Source organism: Phocoena sinus, chromosome 14 (genome assembly GCF_008692025.1).
Source record: "Phocoena sinus isolate mPhoSin1 chromosome 14, mPhoSin1.pri, whole genome shotgun sequence".
Classification (NCBI taxonomy): Eukaryota; Metazoa; Chordata; class Mammalia; order Artiodactyla; family Phocoenidae; genus Phocoena; species Phocoena sinus.
Genome location: NC_045776.1, coordinates 42,028,990 through 42,056,369, shown reverse-complemented (window position 1 = coordinate 42,056,369; position 27,380 = coordinate 42,028,990). Strand labels below are relative to the sequence as shown.

Below are 27,380 nucleotides of genomic sequence, written 5' to 3'. Positions count from 1 at the left end.
AACTGGTTGACTGCATTAATATATTTTTAGAACAAGTCATCTTTAGAATAAGACTGTTGATTACTGTTCATCCATTGTAATAGGCTAAGATAACTTATTTAAGATTGAATTGTTTTGGTTTGATTTCTAATCTCAGAATGTTTATTAAGAGGTACTGTTTTGGGCTTCCCTGGTGGTGCAATGGTTGAGAGTCCACCTGCCGATGCAGGGGACGTGGGTTCGTGCCCCAGTCTGGGAAGATCCCACATGCTGCGGAGCGGCTGGGCCCGTGAGCCGTGGCCGCAGAGCCTGCACGTCTGGAGCCTGTGCTCCGCAATGGGAGAGGCCACAACAGTGAGAGGCCCGCGTACCACAAAAAAAAAAAAAAAAAAAAAAGGTACTGTTTTAAGAGGAGAAAATCCCTAATGCCTCAATGCATTATGTGAGCTAATTTACCTACAAGGTCATAATCCATTGGAGAGGAATGTACAAATAAATATCTAATAAATGTTCTTTGATGGCACTGATGACAATTTTAAATTCCCAATTTAATGACATTTTCCCTAAATTTAATCTTACAACTACAATATTTGCTTGTGTTTAGATTTTACATAAACAACAGCAGTCATTTTGTGTTTTTGATGTTGAGTTGTATAGTTTACATTTAGCAAGTACTTTTTATAAGTGTTTTAGATATAGATGCATTGTCTCAACAGGTACTCCCTATACCACTGTGGTAAGCACAATTCTAAGATGATCCCCAATGAGTCATCCCTTGTAGAGTCCCTCTCTTTGAGTAGGGTAGAACCTGTGACTTACTTCTGGCCAGTAGAATACAGCAAGGATGACAGGGTGTCACTACTGTGATTACGTTAGGCTGTATGCTTATATAACTCTGTTTTTTAAAAAAAAATTTTTATACTGAATGATTCTTTAAATTCTATAGTGCTTTCCAATTTTCAAAAGTTTCATATACATGATTTCATATAATATCATAATCCTTTATCCCCCTATCCCTATATTGCCCCCCCGCCCCATCCTTCTCCCCACTGGTAACCAATAGTTTGTTCTCTAGATCTGTGAGTCTGCTTTCTTTTTGGCTTTAATTTCATTCTTTTCTATGTCTGAGTAGAATTCCATTGTGTATATATACCACGTCTTCTTTATCCATTCCTCTGTTAATAGACATTTAGGTTGCTTACATATCTTAGCAATTGTAAATAATGCTGCTATGAACACTGGGGTGCATGTATCTTTTCAAATTAGTGTTTTTGCTTTTTTTGGATATATACCCAGGAGTGGAATTGCTGGCTCATATGGGAGCTCTATTTTTGTTTTTTGAGAAACCTCCATACTGTTCTGCTCAGTGGCTACACCAATTTACATTCCCAACAGTGTATGAGGGTTCCCTTTTCTCCACATCCTTGCCAATATCTGTTATTCATGTTCTTTTTGATGATAGCCATTCTGACAGGTGTGAGGTGTTATCTTACTGTAGTTCTAATCTGCATTTCCCTGATGATTAGTGATGTCAAACATCTTTTCAGGTGCCTGCATTTCCTCTTTGGAAAAAATGTCTATTCAATTCTTCTGCCCATTTAAAATTTGCGTTGTTTTGTCTTTTTGATGTTGAGTTGTATAAGCTGTTTATATATGTTGGATATTAACCCCTTATTGGTCATATCATTTGCAAATATCTTTTCCCACTCAGTAGGTTGTCTTTTCATTTTGTCTGTGGTTTCCTTTTCTGTGCAAAAGCTTTTAAGTTTCATTAGATCCTATTTGTTTATTTTTGCTTTTGTTTCCTTTGTTCTAGGAGACTGATCCAAAAAAATATTGCTACGATTTATGTCAGAGTATTCTTTCTATGTTTTCCTCTAAGAGCTTTATAGTATCCAGTCTTACATTTAGGTCTTTAATCCATTCTGAGTTTATTTTTGTAAATGGCATTAGAGAATGTTCTAGTTTCATTCTTTTACATGTAGCTGTCCAGTTTTCCCAGCATCACTTACTGAAGAGACTGTCTTTTTTCCATTGTATATTCTTGTCTCCTCTGTCGTAGATTAATTGACCATATGTGTGTGGGTTTATTTCTGTGCTCTCTGTTCTGTTTCATTGATCTATATGTCTGTTTTTCTGTGCCAGTACCATACTGTTTTGATTACTGTAGCTTTGTAGTATAGTCTGAAGTAAGGGAGTGTGATTCCTCCAGCTCTATTTTCTTTCTCAAGATTGTTTTGGCTATTCAGGGTCTTTTGTGTTTCCATACAAATTTTAGAATTATTTGTTCTAGTTCTGTGGAAAATGCCATTGGTATTTTGATACAGATTGCATTTAATCTGTAGTTTGCCTTGGGTAGTAGGGTCACTTTAACAGTATTAATTCTTCCAACCCAAGAACATAGGATATCTTTCCACCTGTTTGTGTCATCTTCAATTTCTTTCATTCGTGTCTTATAGTTTTCTGAGTATAGGTCATAACTCTGTTTTACCAGAGAAAAGGGAGAATGTCTCCTGCTGCCCTTGAAGAAGTAAATGCTATGCTGTGAGAGGGCTGGTGATAGGGCTATAATGTAGCTAGGACCTGTGGGGGTCTCAGGACCTGAGAGTGATCCCTGGGTAACAGCAAGAAAGATCTGAGTATGGGCAACAATATTTGATCTTGGAAGAGGACCCTGAGTCCCAGAAAGGAACACAGCCTGGCTGACAACTAGATTGCAGTCTTGTGAGATCCTGAGCAGAGAACTCAGTTAAACTGTGCCTGTAGTTGTGACCTATTGAAATTGTAATAATATATGTATAAAAGTTGGCAAAGTTGTGGTAATTTGTTATATAGCAATAGAAAAATAATACAAACACGAGTGCAAAAACTATTACAAACTATTCCTGTTTAGAAAAAGTAGCAATTCATACATAGAAGTCATGTAAATATCCCATGTTCACAGAGCATATAAAGGATTCCTACCTTTTTCTACCCAACAGCAAGGGCTGTGACCTGTCTACCCCAGCACAGAAAAAGTTACCTTGGTAACAAAAGGAGTTGTTCTCAGGGTTCTATGGCCATGATTTTGCAGCATATACAATAAATAATATATAAATCAAATTTAATTTCTTACATATGATTACGTGAGTTAAAAATTGCTTCTCTCTTTGACTTAAAAAACTGGTTCAAGATTCTTTTTAAACAGGTGACATCTTGCAAATGGAAATTTCAAGCTAAGGTTCATGTAGTCATTGATGAGTTCTATGGCTAGTCTCACTGCCGTTACTAAACTATCTGCCCTAGAGCATTGTAACTCAGGATTAAGGAAACAGGACCCTGTCATCTTCAACCAGTGACTCAAATTATATTGATCTTCCTATTGCTGGCAAATAAGAGGTGTTGGTAGATACTGGTCCATGGAAAAGAAAAGTTCTCAGACTAATCCCTGAGGTACATACAAAACAAGGCTATTGGTGACCACCGTATTTTAGTCTCTCCATTCAGGTCAATCGGTTGGTATGACATAACTCAGGTCAATAGACTGGCCATAACAGAATTTAGCTTGATTTTTTTTCACCAGTAACTACTTCTTTGAAAATTTCACCCTTTTCTAACATGTATATGAATAGAAAATAAGATGCAAACATTGTGCAACAGATTCTGTAACGATAAACATTTAAATATTACATTTGCATGCTGACAAATGGCTTGTAATTTGTGTCTTATTGATCTTCTGGGTAGTAATGTCTTGACTTTTTGTAATTATGTCCTTAATTTTGATTGTGAAGTTGTCTCAAACATTCAGATGGGATGGGTTACAATTGGACAAGAACACAATTTAAGATTATCTGGCATGAATGCTTTCTTTTACTGTTGTGCAAACTTGAGGTTCAATAACACTAAAGTGAACAAATCAGTTAATGGACAAACCAATTATTAGTAACGGGGTTTATGTTTTCTAATTCCCAAGCCACTACTCCTTCCATTACAATGAATGTTTGCATATCTAAAGGCTTCTGGTGGCTCTGGAATTTCCATACAGGAGAAGTTTGGAGGTGAAAATCCAATTGGAAGGAGGAAGGGATCTAGGCAACTTGGTAAGAGAGTAAGGGAGTGAGGATATTATTGTGGGATAAAAGCTTTCAACCCACTCTTTGGGGTCACTCCTGGAAAGAGAGTCAATATATGGTAAAGTTATAGATGTTTGATAAATGATCTGCATGGCATGCTGCCATTTGTGAGCAGATTTAATAGGGATAAAATTGCAGTAATAATTATATTTTCCATGATCATCCTACAAAGGTCACCATTGCCGGGGTAAAAGAATGTTTTATTCCAAACTCTTCTGTGGATATCTCTTTCACTTTCTGCTCCAGCTGAAACCTGGGTCTCCCTCATGACACTGCTTTCTCTGTAGCTCTCACAAGTACTGTTTTTATTTTTGTTTGTTTTCTGTTTTCCCGCCCACATCCTTCGTATCAGCACCACTGAGTCTGGAATGGCATAGACATCCTACTTGGTCATCATTGTCTCTTCCATTCTGTTGTCCCTCCACCCTTCATAAAATGATAAAACTTCGAAAAATCATTTCATCATACTACCTTCACTAACCCCCATGTTGAGTTATTTTGTCTTCCGGCAGATCACAAATGATCATTTCTTGAGGTTTTAGCTCCTGTCTTAATGTCACTCTCTCCAATACTGCTTCATTATAATCTGAGGTATATTTCAAAGTCAATGTAGACAATTCTAATTTCCAGGATTCTCAGTTTTTTGATTTCTTAAGCTTGCCCTTTAATTTACTCAACCTTTTTTCCTGGGTCACACTGATAACCTTGTTATTTCCAATGATATTATCTATTATCATAATTTCAAATATGCCAGTCTCTTAGTTTCAGCTTTTACCTTGCCAGCTCATTCTCCCTGGTACCTAAACTAAAAAAGTCCTTCAAATCCACTGGAGTATTTAATCCTTTGACTCCATCAATATAAATTTCATTGTCGATCGTTATAATTATTCTCTTGCATATACTCTCAACACATGGTGCTTTTCACACTTTATATACTTGGTTCATTATTTTCCAACCTTGGTTAAATCCATCCGAGAAAAATAAGTTCCTATTCTCCAACCTCAGGAAAGAAAGTAGAAGATAGGCTCTTTTTGGTTCCTAATTCCAAGCCTGAAATAGGTAACCACAGAATCAGTTTAGACCAGTCCCAATCGATCAAACAGCTCCATGTCAGTTCTTGAGATTTGTAAATTTGGTCAATCCCTAAACTTGATCCTAAAGTCAGCTGATCCCTAAATCCAATATTTCCCATAAAACAAACAACAAAACTCTCTCTCTCTCAACTCTTTGCTTTGTTTCACACGGAGTTCTCTTATTTGTCATGTAATGAGAATCACTACTGTTATATTTGGGTGGTGGCCTCTTCCACTGGCACAGCTCTACACCTACTGAGGATGAATTTCTTTACTTAATTGTGACTGGAGAAAAATACACATCGGTGATAAGTAAGTGCTTCCACGACGTAAGGTAATAAACCATTATTTTCTTAATCAGCTAAGTCCTCTCCTCTCTTAGACCACTATTTTACACATTCTCTTCTCTCCTCAAACCTCCAGCACCTCTTCCTCCATCCTCATTCCCAACTGAGCTTGCATTCGAATTCACTGAAAAATGTTGAGGCAATCAAAAAACATCTTCCACAAACTTCCATCTTGCACTTATTTTCACGTTAGTGTACTCTGCTGTCTCTCCGATTACTGTGGATGCTCCTAGTAAAGGTCAGCCCCTCTACTTGTGCAATGGATTTTATCCTTTCTCACACACTCAAAGGACAGTGTCTCAGCAACTCTTCAATTATTCCCTAAGTCTCCTGCCACAACTGTTCCCTCCTCTCTACTGGATCATTTATATTAGTGTACAAACATTTCGGAAGAATAGATCCTCTCTTGATCACGTTTCACTGACTAGTGTTTATTTTTTGCTTTAAGTTTATAGAAAACATCTTGAATGAGTTGTCTCTACACATGTTTGCACTATTTCTCCTCTCATTTGCTCTTGAAACTACTGCAATCAGATTATTTCCTCCCTTATAATTCAGCTAAAACTCTTATTGAGGTCACCAACGACTTTTCCTTCTCAATCCTGAGATCATCTCATTCAATCTAATGATTATAAACATTAGTTATATGTAGAATACTCCCAAATCAGTATCTCCAGCAAGGACATTTTCCCTGAATTCCAGACTTGTATGCCAACAGCCTATGGGATATCTCCGCTAGGACGTCTCAAATGCATCTCTGAGCCCCTGATACTGTCTCCTAATCCTGCCTCCTCTGCAGCCTCCCTTTTGTCAGTTAAAGGCAATTTCATTCTTCCCATTGCTTATGTGAGCCATCCTGGTCATCCTTTACTCCTCTATTTTTATTTCTCCCCTGTCTGGTCATCAGAAAATTCTATTGGCTCTATCTTTAAAATACACCCAGAATTTGCCTACTTCTCACTACTGCCGCAGGCACCATATTGATCCAAGTCGCCATAATCTCTTATCTGGATTACTAGAATAGCCCCACACCCTGCTTCTATCTATAACTCCTTTCAGTCTGTCCTGAACCCAGCACTCAGAATGACCCAGTTAAACTGTAATTTAGATTTTTTCACTACTCTGCTCAAAATCCTCAGTGGTTTTCCATTTTACTTTGATGAAAAAGCAGTAGCTTTCGAGGCCCTAAATAATATGACTCTTAATTACCCTTTGTCCTCCTCTTGCTCTTTCCCTCCTTCATACTAGCCCTTTGTCCCTTTTCTTTTTCCAGATATGCTCTTGTCTTAGTGACTGTGGTCATACTGTGTTACTGTAATACTCTTCCCTCAAATAGTATCCACATAGCTGGCCCTCTCAACTCCTTCACATCTTTACTCAGAAGAACCCATCTCAGCTCATCTTTCTGCGACCACCCTATGTAGAAGCCTACCCCATCCCCACATTTCCTATCCCCAGTCTGCATTTACCTCTTAACACACTACATATTTGATTTGTCTGGTTTGCTATCTGTCTCCCTCACAGAAATGTTTGTATTGTTCACTATTGTAGATCTAATATTGAAAAGACTGCCTTCCACCCAGTAGATTCACAAAACATTTTTGAATAAATGATGCTGTTTCAGATTCATTAGCAGTAGGATTTATATTTTGAATTCTTATTTAAAAGGAGTGCAAAAAAGTCTGCGAACTGATGTATACCCCGTCTTATGATCTATTTTAGAACCAGTGACAAGAATTTTGAATCATTTCCCTGGAACTCCAGGTGAAGTGAACTCTCCTACAAAACTATTCTATGATGTTGGCCACATTATCACTGTCTTCCAATCATCTAAGTTAAACATTTCCTACTTTGCACTATTCAATGTTTTTTATGCGCTTGGTAACTGAAGAAAATAGGGTCTTGAAATTGCTTATGAAAAGGTAACGGAGTTCTAAAAGGTATGGCATACATTTAATATGCATGTAAAAATCCCAGTTTTGTAGTTTTATTATTACGTGTTTGATTTTTTAGCATTTGTTTTTCTTCTCCTCTCTCTCTTCCATTGTAGAAGTTCCATTTCATAATGGGCTACTGATCAGACCTGTTATTCTAATGGTGGAATCCCAAAGGAAAACATGTTTCAGATGTAAAGTATTCCCCTCAGATTCCCTGGCGGTCATGGAAAGCAGGAGAAATTCTTGATGTATGAAGTCACTGTCACCATTGTCAAAGCACTGTAGTGTGGGAAATGAACCGCAAATAAAATCAAAGGGTATTTCTTCCAAAGCACTGAATATTAGTGCACAGACAACAATTTTTTTGTTAAAGTACAAAATATTTCAGAGCAAATCTTAATGTTTAAATACCCAGAGAACACTTCTCAGCCTAGGTGCCGGAGGTGGCAAATTTTTGACACACTTGTAAACAGCAATATATGAGAAAGTAAACACTCTCCATTAAAGTACCGAAACAATTTACTTTTGGAAACATGGAATTCTGTATAGCTCCGACTTCCATAAAACTTCCATAACAAATGCCACCATAAAGGTAGTTCTCTGTCCTTTGCTCTAAGGAATTAATTTTAAGGTATGCATCTTTTTTGTTTTTTCCTTTAAGTGCTTTTTAAGTCTAAATTAAATAGCCTCAGTAAAGTAGTATAAAAGTTGAACTGAAATCCAAGAGAGCAAGACAATTTGGAGGTAGGTTAAAATTCCTTTCTTGCTCTTCAACCTTAAATCAGACTGCTGTGTTAAGGTATTGTAATGATCTAAGACAGTGTGTCGTCTTCATGCTAGGCAACATATGTTACAACCCCCAAATTAGAGAACAGCTATTCCCCCAAATTATTATTTTAACTACACAGTTATTTTCAGTTTAGATTTAGGTCAGGCACCAAAAGTTACTCTGTAATACTGGGAATGAATAGCATAACCCTCAGCCCAAAGTATAATTGTCAAAGCTTCACATCCAGAAATGCATTACAGGACACACAGAGAATTAAAAAAAGACTTTGATTATTGCTTAATATGGGGATATGAATGTGTTTATCTTTGTAAATAGCGCTTCTATACAAGTGGCTCAAATGTGGCAAAACGGCCAAAGACAGTCCCAATGTAAGTTGCAAAATCAAACATTCAGGCATGAAAAGTCTTTTTCTTAAGTTGTTTTCAAGCTTCATCCTTTTTCCTACAATAACTAAAGCAAAGCCACAGTAGCTGCAGCCATTTGCATCTAAGGAAGAGATGTTTTGCTTTGGTGATATAGTTAATGAGTCTAAAAATATTCAGTATAATAATTCTGTCAAAGCCCCCCCAGTCTCCTCAATGAGCGGAAGCCTGCAGGATTCCAATGGGGAGCCAAGTAATGAGCTCTCAGCATTCACTCCCACACCGTCCGGGCGAAATGTGCTCGGGCCGCTATGGTTCCACATCATTAGCAACATGAAACAAAGACACATGCTTGACTTTAATAAGCGACTAAAGTTGCCGGCTTACTAGTCTGTTACTGCAGTAAACTCTGTATTTCAAAACAAGTCCCTGCAAAGAGAAAGCAGGGAGGGCTTTGGCAAATAGAGTTAGGTTTAATTTAATGTGGCAAATGATTGAGCAGAATGGAAAAGACAAAAGGACACAGGAAGTGATGAGTTTCTGACACTAAGTCTCCCGGGCTCACTGCAGACTGTAGTCTCGCTGCTGGAGATGATGGTTACAGTGGGCTGCAGTGATAGGGCTACAGGCATATGTGACCGAGTTTTAGTTGATATTCTTGCAAGACAGGAAGTGAACAAGCTTCTTTTCCACTGGGAAAAGTCCAGACATGATTAACTTGGGCATGACCAAATAGGTCAATAATATGACAATGAATTTCTAGCACAATAATTAAGTGGGAAAATTTGTGTGATTTGTTCTTCTTGTTCTGCACATACCAATAATGCATTAGCATGGATTCATTTAGTTTCTTTCATTAGGTGAAATCACATAGCTACAATTTAAGATAGTGACGGTTCAGTTTGAATACTTAAAAGTTATTTCTGCAAAACAACATTAAATTATTTTTCTTTTATTTTTAGCATAGGCTTTTGCACACCAGCATTGAAGAAATGATCTGGAATCTACCTATACATGCATATTAATTGCTTCAGGAGTGATACTCCCATCTAATAATCAGGTCTTACTGATATCAGTTACCAGGATAAACGAAGAATTATTGCAGAGAATGAAACAGGTAAAAATAAATGCTTCACCTTGGGGTATTAGGAGTCAATATATTTTAAACTTACACTATTCCTGTCAGTTATTAAAATATTTCAACTTTTCTTCAGATAAAAAGTTCATGTACATAATCACCAAATCTCAGCAAAACAAAAACAAAAACAAAACCCCCAAAACAACAACAAAATTTTTTTTCTTAACATTATCAGTTAAAATAAGAGAGGGTCCATCTTCCAATTTAACATTGGGACTTAAATGTACGGGGTTTACGTAAGTGCTCTTTTAAATTTCACATTCTTGGTTTTTTTTTTCCTATGTCCAAAATAATCTTCATTCCTTTTTCTGCCATTTGATATATGATGACTTTCCCCATAATAATGGAAACTATGCAGTTCATAAGTATGCCTTTAGCAAATAGAGGACAAAAATGACAGTTCAGCATCAGCCCAATGCAAATATCAAGGAACACATTAAACCATTCATCAGTTGTCTTTGGTTATGGTTACACAACTGTCTTGTCAACAAGGATACCATGAAATACTTTTATATTTTGCAAAAATCAACATATGCTCTAAATGGTAGTAAGAGTAAAATTCTCCAGTCATCTCCTAAATAAGCCAATCTAGAATAGTTGAGATTTAATTTCATTTCCACTTTAGTTTCTTTTCCTTTTGAAAAATGAGACTAATTTTCTGACTTTAGTTTTCTGGCATTTCTTCTGCCTGCTCCACAGCTTCTCATCAGTAACTGGCATTGGTTCCTTGATCACATGGGCACATTCTTTCAGGACTTAGGAATGCTTTCCTGGGTCTCGAAAATATCAGTTTCTTCATGAGATCTGGGCGCTCTCATTACTATTTACTTCACTCCTTCTAAGGTTATGATTAATCTCTTTGGTGAAGAAGACTGAAGCAACATAAAAGTTCATTTGTTTTTATTTCTGTTTATCTTTGGCTTGGTGCTCTCAAAGTGGTTGGGTCATATGAATCACTGTTTCATTTTATTTTTTTATTTTTTAAAGTCTTTATTGAAGTTGTTACAATATGGCTTCTGTTTTATGTGTTTTTTTGGGTTTTTTTGGCAGTGAGGCATGTGGGATCTTAGCTCCCGACCAAGGATCGAACCCGCATCCCCTGCACTGGAAGGCGAAGTCTTAACCACTGGACCATCAGGGAAGTCCCTGTTTCATTTCAAAAATGCATTCTGTTTTATAATAAAATGGCTATATTGAACATATAATCTAATAATAAAGGATAGGGTTAATTTTAATGCCAATTTTCAACTATAATAAGCATGTAAGTTACAAGATAAATCTCTGCTTGTTGTAACTGAGAAAACAACATCATTTGATCTTCCGTCAGTGTGAAAATAGAGTGTGAGATTTGAAAGAGATGACCACACTCTAGAAGTACAGAAATAGATGAAAGACAAGCTATTTCATTTAAATGCCAATAGTGTACTTTCTCAAGAAAAATCCAGGGAAGACTATTAATATGCATGTAAAGATCTTGTCAATGATATAACCACTCCTATTATACACTCTTATCTACATCAAGATCGTATCGTATAAGAGAGCACAATTTATTTTAAAAATTCATGTTTGTGGAGAAGTAGTTCTGGAATGGTGGAGTAGGGACCGCTGAAAGTATGTTCATCTGTTTAAGCAAAATCTGTCAAAAAACAACTTTTCCAGAACTCTGAACATTAACCAAGTCTTCCAACAATCAAAGTATCCAGTAAAGGAAAATGGCTGAATTTCTGTAAGAGCGTCAAGCTTTGTGGCATCTTGACTTGCTCTATTCCCATTCTCCCATATGCAGCTCTTCATAATCCTGGAAACCCAACAGCCTTGAAACCACAGTAACTGTGAGAACCAGTTATTATCAGACACCAAAGACAACATAATGGGTTTGAAGCTCCCCCAGAAGATTCATCCCCAGATAATGTCACTATTTGACCTATCTGGCAACTCCTAGGAAAAGTCCCATACTCAGAGCTTATCTTTGTTTGACATGACTCAGAGCCTAATCAGTGTGAACAAGCCTAGTCCCAAGACATTTGTCTAAAACAATCAGTGGCAATTGTTTAACATCCTAGCTGCCTGAGGTGAGGATACCTGTTGGAACTAGCAAGAGGCTGACCAAAAAACTGAAAGGGGGAAAGTGGGAAATGAGGTATATTTGGAGGGTCTTTGAAAATTTCTGATATAGTACCAGGAATCTAGGAGGTCATGCCTATGTGCAGGGTTGTGCACATACCCAGGAGACATGACAAGGCTCCAGTCTCTCAACTCTGTCTTCTGTTGAGACTCTGCAAAAGCGGAAAGTGAAGGTAAGGAAGAGTTGTAAGCTGCCAGATTGTTGAATGCATGCCCAACACACACACAAGGAGTCCCTTGGCAATTACTGGTTCATTGGTTCAAGGAATTTAAAGAAATCTCTGTCAAATCATTACAGGACCACTAACTGAGCAGAGACTTCTGTGTCTGCACATGACAAAGAACACAGACTTTACAGAATTAGTCCAGGAAAATCACAAAACAAACAAATAAGTAGCAGCAGCAACCACCACAACAAACAGCAACAACAATAAACTCTAGGGAGGGAGAATCTGATTTCCAGAGTTGTCATGTTATATTATTTAAAATGTCCAGTTCGCAACAAAAAATTATAAGATATGAACTGAAACATGAAAGTATGATCCATAAGAAAATAACAAGCAGTCAATAGAAAAAAATTCAAGGAAAGCTCAGATGTTGGATTTCCTAGGCAAAGATTTTAAGTCAGTTCTTACAAGTATGTTCAAAGAACTAAAAGAAACCATACTTAAAGAATTATAGGAATGTATGAGAATGATGTCAAACCAAATAGAGACTTTCAATAAAGAGATAGAATTACAAAAAAGAACCAAATAGAAATTCTGGAGTTGAAAAGTATAACTGAAATGAAAAATTAACTAGAGGGGCTCAACCACAGATTTGAAGTGGCAAAAGAAAGAACCAAGTACACTTGAAGATAGATCAGTTGAGATTATTCAGTCTGAAGAACAGAAAGAAGAATGAAAAAAATGAACTGAATCTCAGAAACCTGAGGGAAAACACAAAGCACACGAATGTATGCATAACAGAAACCACAGAATGAGAGGAGAGTCAGAAATGGACGAAAATAATATTTGAAGAAATAATGGGCAAAAATTCCAAACTCCGAGGAAAAATGATCTATACATCCAAGAAGCTTGTCAAATTCCAAGCAAGATAAACTCAGATATCCGCACCTAGACATACCATAGTCAAACTGTTGAAAGATAAAGACAAAGAGAGGAAGTTGAAAAAAAAAGTGACAAAAATAACTCATCATATACAAGGGATCCTCAAAAACATTCCCAGCTGACTGATCACTAGAAACCATGGAGGCCAGAAGAATAACATATGCCAAGTGTTGAAAGAAGACTATCAACCAACAATTTTACATCCAGTAAAACTATGCTTCAAACATGAAGAAGTTAAGACAGTCCCACATGAGAAAAAGCTGAGAGGTTTTAAAAAAAATTTTCTAGCAGACTTGCTCTAAAGAATGTCTTTCAGACTGAAAAAAAAAGTGAAACCACTGGACAGTAACTCAAATTCAAATGAAGAAATAAACCAATAAATAAATCAATAAACGTAACTATACAGATAAACATAAATTGCCATAAATGTATTTTTGTTTCTAGCACTTTTCTCCTCACATATTTAAAAAGCAACTGCATAAAGAAAAAATTATTACATTGGGTTGATGGGCTTATAATGTAGAGAAATGTCCTTTGTATGACAATAACAGCATGGAGGAGGGAGGGGGAACAGAGCTTTACTGGAGCAAAATTTTTGTACAATATAAAGTTAATATTAATCAAGATTAGATTGTGATAAGATATTAACTGTAATTCCCAGGGTAACCACTAACAAAATAACATGACAAAATATACAAAGAAATAACAAGGGAATTAAAATAGCACACTAGATAACATCTACTTAACAAAGAAAATGAAGTAATGGTAGAATGGAGTAACAAAAACACACAAAATATTTAGAAAAAATATAGCAAAATGATAGATGCAGGAAAAGCCTTTGACAAAAACCAGCATCCCTAATGAAAACAGGGGTAGGAGGGAAGTTCCTCTGTTTGGTAAGGGCCATCCAGAAAAGTTGCCACAGCTAACATTATCCTTAATGGTGAAAGACTGAAGGCTTTCCCCTATGGTCAGGAAAAAGAAAAGAATGTCCACACATCTATTTAACATTGTACTGGCAGTTTTATACGGGGATATTAAGCCAGGAAACAAATAAAGGCTTTTAGTTTGGAAAAGAAGTTAAATTTCCTCTATTCACAGATGACAGATGACATGTTCTTGTATATAGAAGATCCTAAAGAATCCCCCCCAAAAAATAGTAGAACCAATAAATGAGGGTTCTATCCTTCATTAGGTTGAAGGATACAAGATCATTAAACAAATAATCAATTATGTTTCTATACACTAGGAATGAACAATCCAAAAATAAAATTAAGAAAACAATTGCATTAAAATAGTATCCAGAAATAAAATAATTTGAAATAAATTTAACAAAAAAAGTGCAAAACTTGTACTCTGAAAATGATGAATATTGTTGGAAGTAATTTAAGACCTAATAAATAGAAAGACATCCCATGTTCACTGATCAAAAGATGCAATATTGTTAAGATGGCAATGTTCCCCAGTGTGATCTACAGGCTCAACAAAAATCCCTGTAAAGTGCCAAACTACATTCTTTGGGCAAATTTGACAAGCTGTTTCTAAAAATTACATGAAAATGCCAAGGATCCAGAAAAATCAAAACAATCTTGCAAAAGAAGAACAATGTTGGAGGACTTAGACTTCCTAATTTCAAAACTTACTGTAAAGTGTTGTGGTACTAATATAAGGATAAACACATAGAAGACTAGAATATAATTGAGAGTCCAGAAATAAACCCTTACATTTATAGTCAGCTGACTTCTGAGAAAAGTGCCAGGACGATTAAATGGAGGAAAGAATAGTTTTCTCACCAAATGGTGTCAGGACAACTGGATATCTACATGCAGTTGACACTGTGCCTTATACCATATAAATAAAATTAAAATGGATCATAAATCTAATAGTTAAAACTAAAAACTCCTAAAAGAAAATCTTTATAATTTTGGATTAGTCAAAACTTTCTTAGATATGACTCCAAAAGTATCCAGAATACTTGAGGAACTCATACAAGCCAATAAAAAGGCAAATAGTTTAAAAATGGGCAAATGATTTGAGTAGACATTTCTTGAAAAAAGATATATAAATGACCATTAAGCACATGAAATGATAATAAACATCATTAGTCACTTGGGAAATGAAAACCAAAATGGGATACCACTTCATACTCACTGAGGTTGATAAACAACAACAACAAAAACACAAACAAACAAACAAAAAACCCAGAAAATAAAAAGCGAGGCTATGGAGCAATTGGAACTCTCATACATTGCTGGTGGGATTGTAAAATGATACAGCCACTTAGGAAAACATACTGATATATAGTTACCATATGACATGTGATTTCACTTCTAGGTATATACCCAAGAGAAAAGTAAATACATGTTCACACATAAACTGGTACATGAATGTTCATAGCAGTGGTATTAATAACATCCCAAAGTGAAAACAACCCAAATGCCAATCAACTGATGAATGAATAGACAAAATATGGTATATCCATTCAATGGAACATTATCCAGCAATAAAAAGCATGAATTACTGAATCAGACACAACATCAGTGAACTTTAAAACACTATGCTCAGTGAAAGGAGCCAGTGATATAAAGGTCACATACTGTATAATTTTATTTATATAGAATATGCAGAATAGGCAAATCCATAGAGACACAAAATAGATTAGTAGCTGTAGGTCTGGTTATATGAAAGAATGTAGTGTCACTGCTAATTAGGATAGGTTTCCTTTTGGAGTGTTAAAATGTTCAAAATTAGATAGTGGTGATGGTTGCACAACTCTGAATATGTGAAAAACCACTGAATTGAACACTTTAAAAGGATGAATTTTATGATATGTAAATTGTATCTCAATAAAGCTATTACAAAGAGTCCATGTTTGCAATACAAATAACTAGAGCTGGTACAGTGCCACATTTCTGGTCTTATACTTTTATGCCAATAAAATATCTTGTTCAGGATCCCTAGGGAGCTGTTATAATAGAAAATTTCAATCTTATGTTACTACTTATTTAATTATCTGCTTTCTCATGCTCATCTTTAAGTGTGTTGAAGGCAGAAACAGTTCATCTTGCTCTCACTGTGCTGGAAATAGGCATTTAGTAAGTACTTTTTGAGTTCATGAGTGAATGAACACATGAATGAATGAATGAATGAATGAGTGAAAGCTGAAAGTCTAATGTCATTAGAAGGTTGGTGTGTGCATGAAATTAAGACAAAGATAGGTGGAGGGAAAGACTGTCAAGCATACTCTATAATTAGCCTACATAGCAAGAGGATCAATTAAAAGAATCATTCCTAACACTTTTATATAAGTATCCCTAAAATGTAGTAAAGGACAACATGTCAGGTTGCCACAGAGAAAACCCAGTTGCAGAACAGATTTCTCTTTTCTCATCTGAGGTTGTCCAAGACACCTGTGGTTACTAATTTAGTTTCCAGATAAACCTATAGCTGGTGGAGAACCAACCTGTGCAAATGGTGCACAGGAGATATGTTGCTTCTCAACTTTTACAGAGAGTATTTCCCGCTACTGATTAATAAGTGAAAGAAACAAAGCATTTATTGAGCACTGACACTGTGTCAGGCACTGTGAAAGATGCCACACTTATGTTACTTAAGCTGATTATCTCAACAACTGTATGGAGTATTACTACCCATCCCCACTCCCACCCCATGTTACAGTAAAGGAAACTGAGAACCAGGGCTGATTTAATTTCCCCAATGTTATAAAGCTTACAAATCAAGAGACATGATTTTAACTCCTCTGTGTGACATCAGAAGTCATGAGAACTCTTTGTAATAAAATAAATTTGGGGTTAACATTAGTCCAATGTATGTCTGAATACTGTGAACCAGTATCAAGGGACCTGAAGACTCTGATAATCATGCATTTCATGATCCTCTTACCTGATAGATTACACTCAATATCTGGTGTTTCCAACCAACCAGTCTCCATTTTATCCCATTAAAAATTTAAAGTGATACAAAGAAACCATAATAATATTGCTTACATTTCCCTTAGATGACAAAAGATTTCATAAAAATAATCTAACCATGGTGTAAAAATTATTGAGATTATACACCTCTTTTTTGTTTTTATTTTTTAGGTAGCACTACTTGTGACTACTAGGAATAATTGGTTCCCTTTAAATACAGACAAGGTTTGCATTTGTAACACTCATACTCCAGTTTTTCTTTTGTTTTTAAAGTCTAAAACAATTGTGGATGTATGTGGTGTGTCTTTCTTTTCTTTAAAGCAATTGCTGACCACCATGGGAACTTAACTGTCAGGAAAGTTTTCAATTTTATAAATCAGAGAATGTTTACTACTGAAATCACATACTGAGTTTTTCCCACTGTTATAGCACTTTAGTAGTGAAGTTGTAAGATATAATGCAACTTCATTCCTGCCTACTGGGTGACCTATGACAAATAATCATTTTCTTTATTTCCTAATTCGAACAACTCTAAGTTAATTAACTTAGGTGCATTTTAGGTTGTATTAGCTAACTGTATGTATGAACCCTTTGTATGTATGTCTTAGTGTCAAGTGAACTCAGAATACTGTGCACAGCATATGGAGAAACGGGAGTCGAACACATGTTTGTGAGGCTCTACTGCAAAGCAAACAGCATAAGAATGATTTTATGAATTCTCACATTGGCTTCCAAGACTGCTGGTGTCACAAAAGTCACTGTAATAAAGCCACTGCTACCTGGAGGCTCAAAAACAGCAAATAATATTAAATGCACTTAATTCATTTTTTCTTAAATACTTATTCCAACTTTATGCACGTAGCTAACCCTGGTTAGTCCTTCAAGGCTTGTGCAAGCTGCCATCTTTCCCAACCAGTCTTCATTGCCTCCTCAGACTGACTTAGATACTTCTTCTTTGCTCTCATAGCATCTTCACTGTGCATAAAATTATTGCACAGTATTTTAATTGTTGCAGTATATGTCTAGATCCTTTACTAACCTGCAATCTTTTTCTTTTTTTTTTTAATTTATTTTTGGCTGTGTTGGGTCTTCATTGCTGCTCACAGGCTTTCTCTTGTTGCGGCGAGTGGGGGCTACTCTTTGCTGTAGTGTGTGGGCTTCTCATTGCGGTGGCTTCTCGTTGCGGAGCACAGGCTCTAGGCACACAGGCTTCAGTAGTTGTAGTGTGCGGGCTCAGTAGTTGTGGCTCTAGAGCGCAGCTGCTCCGCGGCATGTGAGATCTTCCTGGACCAGGGCTCGAACCTGTGTCCCCTGCGTTGGCAGGCAGCTTCTTAACCACTGCGTCACCAGGGAAGTCCCTAACCTGAAATCTTGAGGATTTTTCTATTCCTCTTACAAGGCAGGGTGGCTGGCATATAGCAGCTGCTCAATACATATAAGTTGAATTATAATTCATTTTATCTAATAAATAATTATTTACTATGTAGCCATCTTTACATTACACATTTACTTATTAAACATTATTTGAATAAAAACTATAATATATAGAGGATTCTGTTGTGAGTACATGAATATAGAAGTGAAAAATATATTATTCTTGCTAAAACTCAAGAAAAGGGCAGTCACTAAAAGAGGGTGTGGACCATAATATGTGTTTACTTAAGGTTAGTTGTTCAGGAATATACCAGTGAAAATGAGGTAGAACTCCTAAGAGAGGTACAAGTCTCCTCTGACTCCTAGAGAGGAGAGATCACTTCGGCTACGGGGAGAAGGTTTAAACTGGAGGAGGAAGTAGACTCTGACCTCAGGCTTGATGACAGGGTAGATATACGGAGGTGGAGGGAAACGTCATTTGAGTCAATGTGAACAGGCTGAGCTTTTTAGGCAACGGACAGGAAAGCATGAATCCCAGAGCACAGTAAGTTTAATGGCCTGGCCAAAGAGAAGGGAGAGTAAGGAGAAAAAAATGAGTGATCAAGCTCAAGATTTAGGCTGGACCACAATCTGCAGGAAAAAGTAAAGGAAGTGTTTTAAAAATAGGCAAAATATATATTCTGTACATTTTTCTAAGTTGAATAAAAATAAAAATTTTCAAAGAGTCACTGAAGTTTACTTTGTTTACAAGCAGCACTGCTGCAACAATGGGGATTCCAAGAATCTTTACATGACCTACAGATCTATTTGTTGAATAAATAGTTACGTGGTATTTTATATTTATTTCCCAAGTCACTAAGTTTCATTCCAATTGGAAACAGGTGCAAGTATGTCAAAAATGGTAGAAACAGACTTAAACTCATCTAGCAAAGGGATACCCATATGATTGGTCAGATTTTTCATGATTCCTATATAACTGACATTTATTAAATATAGTAATATGTAATATAAGTACATTACATATAAAAGAAATAATATTTTATAAAAAAGATAAAGTACTTGCAATTTGACCTTGTGCCTTATTTTTAAATATATTTATTGTTTCTTTAATTAATACATTAAATGATTTATTATATGCCACCATTTGCCAGACCTTGTGCTAGGCACAGTGACCAAGACATGTACTATCATCAAGAAAATACCACATGATGGTAAGAGCACCAGACATAATCTGTGTGTATGTTAGAGAGAGGGAAGGAACCAGGAAAAGCTTTATGGAGGAGATATTTGCACTGAGACTCAAAGGACAATTAGGACTATAAAAATCTGATTAGGGAGAGGCCTTCTAGGAAAGGGATCGCATAAGCAAATGTCCAGAGTGAGAGACAGCATGGCATACAAAGAACTACACACAATTTAGTGGTGCTGGAATATAGTGTAAAGATAGATGATAAGAGCTTAAAGTAAGGATGGGAGTCTGACAGAGGTCAGATTATTGAGAGAGTTTGAACTCTGGAGAGTCACTAAAGGGCATTTAACAACTGTGAGGAGGGAGGTTCTGAAAAAGATAAGTCTAGCCACAGGGAGACAAAATAGGAAGCTGTTGGGGGTAATCCCAATGAAAAATGATAAATGTACAAACTAGGATAATGATAATAGTGATAGAGAAGAAAGACAAAAAATTCAAATTTTGTTTAGCATGTAAATTATAAGGACTTGAAATTGTACATGGCATAGTGGGAGAGCAAAGAGTCAATGATGATAATTAGCTCTCTACTGTGATAACGGTCAATGATGGTGCAGCCAAATAAAAGAAAAAGAACACAGAAGCAACAGAAAAATTTAGGGTTGGACATGTTGTATTTCAGGTGCCTGTAAAATATCTAGTTCGAGATGTCCACTGGTCAGGTCTGAAAGAGTCTGAAGTTCCTTGTTTCTTCATTAGCAAACAATCACAGAATTAAAAAGTGTTTGTTTTCCTACCATGTGTGGCTAATAAGTGTTCCTTTCTTTTAAAATGTTTTCTCTGCCTCCCTGACAATGGAGAATTCTGCACTTGCTCTCAATGGTGCAGTCCAGGGATGTGGGTGCCATCTTCATTCTCATGAAGTTTATGAAAACATTAAAACTCTCAGACTTCCCTGTGGTTAAGCACCCACCTGCTAATGCAAGGGACATGGGTTCGACCCCTGGTCTGGGAAGATCCCACATGCCGTGGAGCAACTAAGCCCATGCACCACAACTACTGAGACCATGCACCGAAGCTACTGAAGCCCGTGTGTCTAGAGCCCGTGCTCCTCAACAAGAGAAGCCACTGCAATGAGAAGCCTGCGCACCACAAAGAAGTGTAGCTCCCACTCGCCGCAACTAGAGAAAGCCCGCATACACCAATGAAGACTGAATGCAGCCAAAAATAAATAAATAAATAAATTTATAGTAAATAAACTAATAAATAAATTGACTTAAAGAAAAAAACATTTAAACTCTCTGATAAATCATGTATTCGATTCTCTTTGCTCCTTCATGGAACCATGTTTGGGACCAATAGTACAACTATATTTTAAGCCTATTTAGTAATGTTTATATTAGATTTTAAAATATTCAATAAGAAAACTAGTCAGCCTCTTCATTAAACCACGAGTGAGCGTTTATAGAAATGATAAGTTTTACTCATTTTTTAAAGATGCAGGACAATTATCTGAAATAGACCAGAGATGGTAGCAGGAGGCAGAAGCATTATTGCCACAGTAGAAACGTTTTCTATTGGAATGCAATCTTTAAATTAAATAGGAGTCTATGCTCTCAGCTTAATAATTTGAACTTCTCTTATTTCTCTGTTCACTGAGGAGTCAGCAGCACTTTAACTTTATTGCAATCTATGCAGAAATTAGAATTGACCAGAAGAACACAACTCTCTAATTTTTGAAGAAAAGTGTGATCATTTCAGGTGCCTATAGCTAGCAAAGAAAGAGTAGGTTATATTACCAGAGCAAACAATTATAGATGTTTTATTTCTAAAGAGTTTTATTTTTATGACAAGATCTAAAAATGCTCAAGATTCAATATGGTTAACTTAGAAATAAGGATAGAATTGCAAAACCGGGAAAGAAATGTCATGTCTCAAAAATGTATAAAGGTATCAGGAAAGCTTTGAGTTAAACTACAAGAAAGGCTAAGGCATTTCTCATTGGCATAAAAGAATGAGAATGGAAGAAAGAGATAACAAGAGGGTAATGGAGACAAACTTAATTTCAACCTCTCCACATATGCACACATCCAAAAGGTGAGCAAACAAATCACGTATAGCTGATGCCTGCCTGCAGTGTAATTAAGAAACAGAGAGACCAAAACCCCAATTTACGTGAAGGAAGGGAAATATATTACCCAAGACCATCAGAGCAAGTATTGGAGTAAAACATTGAGCAGTGACTATATGAAAAAGTAAAACAGGCTCTTGGTGGTGACCTAATGCATGTTATATAGCAGAAAAGAAACAGACTCACAGATATAGAGAACAAACTAGTGGTTACCAGTGCAGAGAGGGAAGGGGGGAGGGGGAAAGTAGGGGTGGGGACTTGGAAGTACAAACTACTATACATAATAAATAAGGTATAAGGATATAGTGTACAGCACAGGGACTATAGCCAATATTTTATAATAACTATAAATGGACTATAATCTATAAAAACATTGAATCACCATGTTGTACAACTGAAACTAATGTAATATTGTAAAACAACTATACATAAATAAAAAACCAAAAAATAAAATAAAAAGTGGTTTTTAAATAAAATGTTCCTTAAACTTATGAAAATACTTCTTAAGCATACGAGAAGGTATTCATAATAAAAGAAATAAAAATAAAAGCTGCACTGAGATAGCACTTTTTAATGATCAGATTGTCAAAACTTTAAAATATTTATACCACACTCTGTTAACAAGGCTGCAGAAAAAAAGAGATACTCTAATAAACTGCAGGTTATATGCAAAATGCATTTACTCGTTAATACATTTCCGATTTTAGGATCCTACCTTGAAGATGTTCCTCAATAAGTACAAAACAAAGTTAATGACTGTGATATTATTAGTAACAGCAAAAGACTGGACACAATCTACAGGCCCATTAATCAGGGCTAGTTGAATAAACCATAATACCAAGAATGAAAATGGTTGCTATGGAGTTACATGAAGTGTTTACCAGGACGCTGGCAACTGAAACAAGCAAGGTGTAAACCAATATTTTGGGGATGCTATCTCATTACGAGAGAAGAAGAAAAAGAACTTATTTTAAAAAATAAACAAATCCTGGGGGAATAAATCAGAAATGAATGAAAGTGACTACTAGCTGGGATAGGGAGAAAATGACAGGAATATAAATGGAAGTGAGATTTTCCTGAAAGTACCTTTTATTATACTCTTTGGAACAAGATTAATATCTTTCATATTAAAAAAAATCAGAAGATTTTTCAAAACAAAAATAAACTGAAAACAAATTAAAACATAAACTTAACTCTATATCAAATTGGCAACATAAACCACAGAGAAAATCTTCAAGAGGCATTTGTACAGTCTGTATGTACATTTGACTGTACATCCATTTTAGTAGGAAATAATTCAGGATTTTTTAAAAAAAGTACAAATTAATCATAAACTTCAGCCAATAGTTTTCTTTGTAGTAGTAATATTGCTGTTTTCAACAATTTGATGAATAATTTGTAGGGTAAAGCAAATAAGTAATTACATTATTATTAGGAACCAAGATTTGCAGTACAAGAGGAAAAGATAAAAATACAGTATCTAAGAAGTTAAATAAAATCTTTTAATGCTAAATTTGAACTATACATATCAATACAGGCCTAAGATTTTAATTTTTAATATATATATATTTCCTAGAATATATTCAATGTAAGGGCTTAAAGTCAATAACTTTCCAAAAGCCATGAGCTACCACCACCCAGTTCTTAATGTCTAAATACCATTTTTGAATAAAAAGACCTAGGCTACTTCGGAGAAATGTATGGTTGAAGGTCTAAGGATAGAAAAGTGTAACATGAAACTGAGAAAGTCTGTTATGCCATACATAGTTTACCAAGAGACCAAAAGGGGCATATCAAAAGGTCATAGGAGCTGGCTTGAAGGGTTTCTACTTGACAGATTTGGAACAATTTAAGTGTCAAACAAGAACAATGACTCAATGAAATCCATAAGTCCACAGTGATATTGATAAAAGAAAAAAAGATCCTAACATTTCCACCAAATACTTATACTGAAATTTGTAAAGAGAAAGAAATAAGCTTTTACCTTGTCTTTTAAGGAGAAACTACAGTTCATGACCATTTAATGAGGCATGTTGTTGTTATTGATGTCGTTGTTTGTTTGTTTGGATTTTTTTTATTTTAACATAAGAATGTCAGCTTTTAAATATAAAAAGAGTATTAGAATTAGAAAATCACTATTTTGACAGAGTACAAGATATGATGGCAAACATCACCCTATAAATTATTTATTAATTACCAGTGGGAAGATACATATTAATAATAGAGAAAATTGTCAGTTACCACCTTAAAGAAATGATCAAAGTTAGCATCATTAATAGTGGAATTATGAGCCCTTAATGGAATGCATCATCTATACGTGTTCCTGCCAAAATTATTTAATCTGATTATACTCAAACTTTTAGATATATATTTGAATATTACAGAAAATACAGGAAATAGAGGAGCAAGTCGTCACAAGAAAATAATCGGACAAATTCAGAAGGCAATTATTTTACAGAATATTGGCTTGACCTTTTCAAAGAAAGTCAATGTTTATATATATATAAAATATGGGTGGAGCCTACAGTACATCAGAGAGATTAAGAAACAAAAATGCATAATATGCAACTTGATTATATATTAGTTAAAAAGCAGTTGTAGAAGACATTCGTGGACAATGGGGATATATTAGTATTAGCCAGAAATTGGTTTCAATTTTCCTTGGTGTGATATTGTGGTTACTTAGGCAAATGTCATTATTTTTAAGAGACAGGCTCTGAAAATTATATCTGCAACTTACTTTCAAATGGTTCAGTAAGAACTGGCCTAAGAAATTATCAGTAATTTTTGAATCAAGGTGAAGGTTGTATGCTCACGTTACTTCTCTGCACATTTGAAAAGTTAGAAAAAAATGGAACCATAACGGTGGAGAATTTTCCATAGTTAATGGAAAACATGTTTCACAGATTCAAAAAAGAGTGAGCAGTAATTGTCAGAAAAAGATCAGCTTATAAAGGACTACAAAGAATCAGGTTTCATTAGCGCAAGAACAGATACATACTTTATAAAAAGGGATATAAAAATGAAAAAGAAAAGACAGTAACTAAAGCACTAGCACTGACTGCCTAGTTTTTAAAACATAAAGATTTTATTTGGAGAAAATACCTAATGAATACTGCAATGTAAAATAGAAGAACACTACAATCAGGTTATAAACATGTGTGTGCAGATGTTAAAAACATGGTATATCAACAAAGGTAAATAGCGCAAGATTATATAAAAGGAAGATTAAGTAATAAATAGATGTCTTCTATTTCAATAAACTGTATTCTCTGAAAAACTACAAATATTTAAGTAAACATTCTCATATGAACATTATACAGAGACTAAAATTCTACCAAGAATTATTATAAACAATAAATTTAGCCTAACAAACAAGTGGCTACCTAGAGTAATGGTGAGAGGCATGAAGTCTGGAGCCAAACGTAGACTGGGGTTTTGGCTTATTATTCTGTGCCTCTGAAAAAGGCAGATATATCACTACATTGCTGTAAAGATTAAATGAATCGACCTTTAAGTGGTTAGATTGGCTGTATGGCATAAAGTCCTATTTTAGCATTTGTAAAACTAAACTTAATATAATTGAGACACCAGATTTGGATGCTAATTAACATTTTTTATCTTAAAACCAAAATAATTTCATATAAATTAAATTGCCAGGGTATAATTCAAAAGTCGCCACACTTTCCAATACATTTTCTTTATCTAGAAAAAGATTTCTGAGGAGTAACCGGACCCCTGGAATCAGATTAAAAAAGAAATTACAGCATAATACCAACGCTCAGATTTCTAGCAATTATGTAATATGATTTTTCTAAAAGCAAATTACTGTCTGGTCACATTCAGCACATTCTGTCCTTTCAGTTTCTCAACATTATATTATTTCAGTTTAATTACAAACATGTAACAATCAAAATCATGGTATTATTCAATATACTAGAAGAAAGCAAAAATTATATTTACAGATGTTTCGGATAACAGTTGAAAATTTGGAATGGATTCAGAATTTTCTAGATTGACCTGCTTTTAATTACATATATTACTTGGGAAAATAAATTATTTAATCTAAGTCTAAATTTCCTCATCTGTAAAATGGCAAAAATACCACTTCTGCATAGTCACTATGAGGATTAAGTCATGTATTTATATAATTTGTGTAATATATAAAGAATGCCTGATGCCTATAGCACTTAATAGATCTACTCCAGGTTGTCCGTTTTATTGGCATAGAGTTGCCCATAGTAGTCTCTTATGATCCTTTGTATTTCTGAGGTGTCAGATGTAATTTCGCCTTTCTCATTTCTAATTTTATTGATTTGAGTCCTCTCCCTTTTTTTCTCGATGAGTCTAAAGTTTTATCAATTTTGTTTATCTCCTCAAAGAACCAACTTTTAGTTTTATTAATCTTTGGTATTGTTTTCTTCATTTCTATTTCATTTCTTTCTGCTCTGATCTTTATGATTTCTTTCCTTCTAATAACTTTGGGTTTTCTTTATTCTTTTTTCTAGTTGCTTTAGGCGTAAGGTTAGATAGTTTATTTGAGATTTTTCTTGTTTCTTGAGGTGATATTGAATTTCTATAAACTCCCGTCTTAGAACTGCTTTTGCTGTGTCCCATAGGTTTTGGCTCATCGTGTTTTCATTGTCATTTGTTTCTAGGTATTTTTTTATTTCCTCTTTGATATCTTCAGTGATCTCTTGGTTATTTAGCAGTGCACTGTTTAGCCTCCATGCTTTTGTGTTTTTTAGTTTTTTTTCCTGTAATTGATTTCTAGTACCATAGCATTGTTGTTGGAAAAGACGCTTGATATGATTTCAATTTTCTTAAATTTTCCAAGGCTTGATTTGTGACCCAAGATGTCATGTATCCAGGAGAATGTTCTGTGTGCACTTGAGAATCAAATGTATTCTGCCACTTTCTGGTGGAATGTCCTATAAATATCAATTAAATCTATCTGTTCTATTGTGTCATTTAAAACTTGTGTTTCCTTATTTATTTTCTGTCTGGATGATCTGTCCATTGGTGTAAATGGGGTGTTAAAGTCCCCCACTATTATTGTGTTACTGTCGATTTCCCCTTTTATGGCTATTAGCATTTGCCTTATGTACGGAGGTGCTCCTATGTTGGGTTCATAAACATTTATAATTGTTATATCCTCTTGGATTGATCCCTTGATCATTATGTAGTGTCCTTCCTTATCTCTTGTAACAGTATTTTAAAGTCTATTTTATATGATATGCATATTGCTACTGTAGCTTTCTTATGATTTCCATTTGCATGGAGTAGCTTTTTCCATCCCCTCACTTTCAGTCTATATGTGTCCCTAGGTCTTTAGTGGGTCTCTTGTAGACAGCATATATATTGGTCTTGTTTTGGTATTCATCCAGCCAGTCTGTGTCTTTTGTTTGTAACATTTAATCCAATTACATTCAAGGTGATTATTGATATGTACGTTCCTGTTACCATTTTCTTAATTGATTTGGGTTTGTTTTTGTGGATCCTTTTCTTCTTTTGTGTTTCCTGCCTAGAGAGGTTCTTTTAGCATTTGCTGTAAAGCTGGTTTGGTGGTGGTGAATTCTCTTAGCTTTTGCTTCTCTGTAAGCTTTTGATTTCTCCATCAAATCTGAATGAAATCCTTGCTTGGTAGAGTAATCTTGGTTGTAGATTTTACCCTTTCATCACTTTAAATAAATCCTGCCACTCCTTTCTGACCTGAAGAGTTTCTGCTGAAAAATCAGCTGATAACCTTATGGGGATTCCCTTATATATTATTTGTTGCTTTTTCC

The 27,380-nt window shown here is 35.3% G+C and overlaps 1 protein-coding gene across 1 annotated transcript in view; it reads right to left on the bottom strand.

The window, feature by feature from the left end:
• The window catches only part of CCDC178 (coiled-coil domain containing 178), a 365,322-nt gene that overhangs the window by 69,976 nt on the left and 267,966 nt on the right, over positions 1 to 27,380 (bottom strand). The gene's annotated exons all lie outside the window — the stretch shown is intronic.